Genomic DNA, 3,937 nt, shown 5'->3' on the forward strand with positions numbered 1-3,937 from the left:
GGACTCTGGAGTATAATCAATTCTTGTGTAGATACCAGGGCCCAGGGAAAAGTCCATGCTCCCACGTAGGGGGAATGGGGTGAGGAGATCATCTGGCAGGGATATCTGGTGCTTGCTCAGGCTAGAGCAGTTTGTGATCGAGGGGAGGGAGACATTCCGTGGTTGTTCTCCGAGTCTTCCTGTGCTGCCAACATATCAGGAGAGGCTTTTGTCAAACAATCTCATGACTTTATGGCAGTCATCGTAGAGCTGAGTATCTGTGGCTATACAGCCCAGAGTCATGACCAGGCCCATATCCAATATGGCTCCCTACAAAGTGGGAGGAGCTGCTGGAGAGTTGGCTCAGTGGTTAAGAGCACTGACTGCTCTTCCAGACGTCCTGAGTTCAATTCCCAGTAACCACATGGTGGCTCACAACCATCTGTGATGGGATCTGATGCCCTCTTCTGGTGTGTCTGAAGACAGTCTTTTTAAAAAGTTTAAGGGCTGGAGAAATGGCTCAATGGGATTTTGCCAGCGAAGAGTGTTGTAGTAAGAGAGAGGCAAGAGAAAGAAGGGAGTTTTGTTGAGACAGAGTTTCACTCTGGAGAGACTTGAAACTCACTATGTAGCCCAGGATGGCTTCAGAGGTTCAACCTTCCAAGTGCTGGTGCGGTAGGTTCGTGCACAGGTCTGGTCAGAAGGGTGGTTTTTAACCGGAGAAAGGAGAAAAGCAAAGGCGACAGGTTACAATAGAATTAAATAAAGTAAGTGATGTCCACAATGGCTGTGGTCCCTAAGAGGTTAAGCAGGCGAACAGCATCTGTCATGGGGGCTCACTTCTGTGACCCCAGCACTTGGGAGCTGGAGCAGGATGAGTCTAAAGCTAGCCTGAGCTACATTGTGAGACTCTGACTTTAAAAAAAAAAAAAAAAAAAAAAAAAAAAACTAAACAACAGGAGCTGGAGAAATGGTTCAGAGCTGAAGAGCACTGAGATCCTGGGTTCAAGTCCCAGCAGCTATCTGTAACTCCAGGTGCAAGGGATCCAACACACACGTACGCAAAATACCAATGCACGTAAAACAAATACATCATTTTTTTAAAACCTGAAGCTTTACAAAAACTAAACAACAACAAAACAGAGGAGCTAAATCAGGGGCAAGTGAGTTGGAAAATCAGGATGTGAGGCCTGAACAGTGAGGGATGTGCGGAATAAGAAAGACTTGGAGAACGAAATAAAAAACTGTGTGTGGCAATGTCTTCAAAAGTAAATACAATGAACTGGGCTTTAGTTGTCTTCTGCCAAAGTGCCAGTCAGCCTGGCAGTCCAAGGACTTCTTGTCTTCCGCAGCTAGAACACTGCCAAGGTTCTTATCTGTGTGTAGGTGCTTTTTGCTCTCTGGCCGGAAGGCTGATTCACCTTTCTCTTCCCACCAAGATGGCCAGGCAAAGCCTCAAATTCTCACAGCCTTTAAATGCTTTCTGGTTGCATGTTCCCCACAGAATAGCTTCCACGATAAGAAGAAGAAAAGCGTTACAGTGAAGCCCACCCAAGAAAGCTGTGTTTGTTTTTATTGACTTACTTTTTGCAACACTGGGGCTCAAACCCAGGGCTCGGGGTTTCCCAGGCTCTACCACTGAGCTACACCTTCAAGCCTCATTTAGATAAAATAAATTAAGAAAATCGATTTTAGGAGCAAGTGGTTTAACGCACTGAAAACGTTTCAGGTGGGGTGTGAGGTTTGCTCATCTGGAAGACTATTCTAATTAAATACGTGAAGCAGCAGCTGTATCACATGTTCTTGGAGTTACAGATGGTTGTGAACCACCTTGTAAGTGCTGGGAACCAAGCCCAGGTCCTCTATAAGAGCGAGTGCTCTCAGGCACTGAGTCCTAACAGCTATTTTGTTTTATTCTCTTATTTACTTGTTTTTCTGTTTTAAAAAATACATATTTAAAAAGACAGGGACTCATATACCTTGCAGTGTACTGGAGGATGACCTTGAATTCCAGATCTTCCCAGCTCTGCTTCTGAATCGCTGAAACTATAAGTCTGTGCATATATTTATATGTATACAAAATACCTCCTTTAATACTGTCTTAAGAAGGGGGGAGGTGCTAGGAAGATGGCCTAAAACTTGTCCCAAGCCCGATGACCTGAGTTCAATACCCAGGACCCGCTTGGTAGAAAGAGAGAACCCCACTGTCTTCTGCTCTTCATATGTGCACTATGATTTGAGTTCACAGATAAATACATGAATGTAAATTCTAAAAGTCACTGATTGAGGCTGGGCTTGGTGGTATGCGCTTTTAATTCCAGCTGTGGGGAAGGCAGAGGCAGGTGGATACTTCTGAGTTTGAGGCCAGCCTGGTCTACATAGTGAGTTCCACGATAAGCGAACAAATCACCACATGCATTCTGACTTAGAATTAGGGCAGAGTTTCTGGAATGGCCCCTAGCCATACTGTGGCCATTTTGTAGTATTTGTTTATGGGAAGTGGCATCTCCAGCATTGATGGCTATAAAATATCAATCAACCTGACAATTCACCGAAAGCACTGTCATTATGTACTAAACTAGGAAAGAAACTTATCTCACCAAATGGAGTGTGCTATGCCTTGTGGCATCTATGTATAAATTCATTCTCTTTTAGCTTCTCTAAAAAAAAAAACATCAATTCAAAAAGGGACAATCTTGTAGGTCTTATGGTATTAAACACTTAGTCAAGAGTATGTAAAACTTGCCACATCCACCTTATTAGGTTTTTATTTTATTTTTATGATATATATGTTTTTTGTTTTGTTTTGTATGCTTGCCTGGTACTAGGGGAGGCCAGAAGAAGGTCTCGGATCCCCTGGAACTGGAGTTAGAGTTGTAAGCAAATATGTGGGTGTTGGGAAATGAATCCAGGTCCTCTAAAAGAACAGCCAGTGCTTTTAACTGCTGAGCTGTTAGCAGTATATAAATTTACTTTTGCCTTTAATGAATGTTAAAACTATAGGTGTATAAAATTGTTTTAAACTAAATTTCTTTGTGATTTATTATCAGTAATTTTTTTGTCTTGTATATTATTACCTGGGGTGACAAAAACTGTCTTGGTAAAAACAGAATGTGGAGTATTTTTCTGACCTAGGGGTTGAGAAGATGGGGAAAGAGCTTGTGGTCTAAGAATAAGCACCTGAGGTCAGAGTCTCAGAACAAAACTAAAGACAAAAAAGGAGCAGAAACCTTGACTTGAGGGATAATTACCTGCTCAGCAGAAGAGGATGTGATAAAAATCACATCATACAAATGGAAGAAATTCTGAAACCAACAAACAATTAAAATGGACTCTCTCAGATGTTCCAACGTTTTTTTTTTAATCTTAAATTTATTTATTATATTGTAGCTGTCTTCAGCCACATCAGAAGAGGGAATCAAATCTTACTATAGAGGGACTTGAACTAAGGTCCTCTGGAAGAGCAGTCAGTGCTGTTAACTGCAGAGCCATCTCTCCAGCCCAGGATGGCTCATTTAAAAACCAACTTAAGGGAACTTTGTAGAGAAAACAGTTCCTAGGTCATTGGGAAGCTGAAGAGGTTGGTACAGTTCTTTCTTTGTTGCGGGAATGGGAGAGACCAGTTACAGGATGGGCTGGTGCAATCTTTAAGCTCTATTAAAAGGTGAATCAGTCTTGAAAAGGAGCAACTGTTTGTGACCTTTAAGGTCACTAAGGGCCTCAAGCAGACATTGACCTTCAAGTTGAAGCCGGGAGTGTAAGTAGTTACATAGCACAAGAAAAGGTGAGGCCTTTCCCGGCCACCTAAACGCCCAGAGGAAGGGCAAGTCTAGTGCTCACTAGAGGAGCCACTGAAAGCTGGGGAGCATTTGAGCAGGCAGCGCAGGCTGAACAGAGCCTTTCTTCTGTTGGTGGTGGTGAACAATTGAGAATTATAAAGGAGAACAAGAGCAGTATG

This window comes from Micromys minutus, assembly GCF_963924665.1.
Source record: "Micromys minutus genome assembly, chromosome: 6".
Lineage (NCBI taxonomy): Eukaryota > Metazoa > Chordata > Mammalia > Rodentia > Muridae > Micromys > Micromys minutus.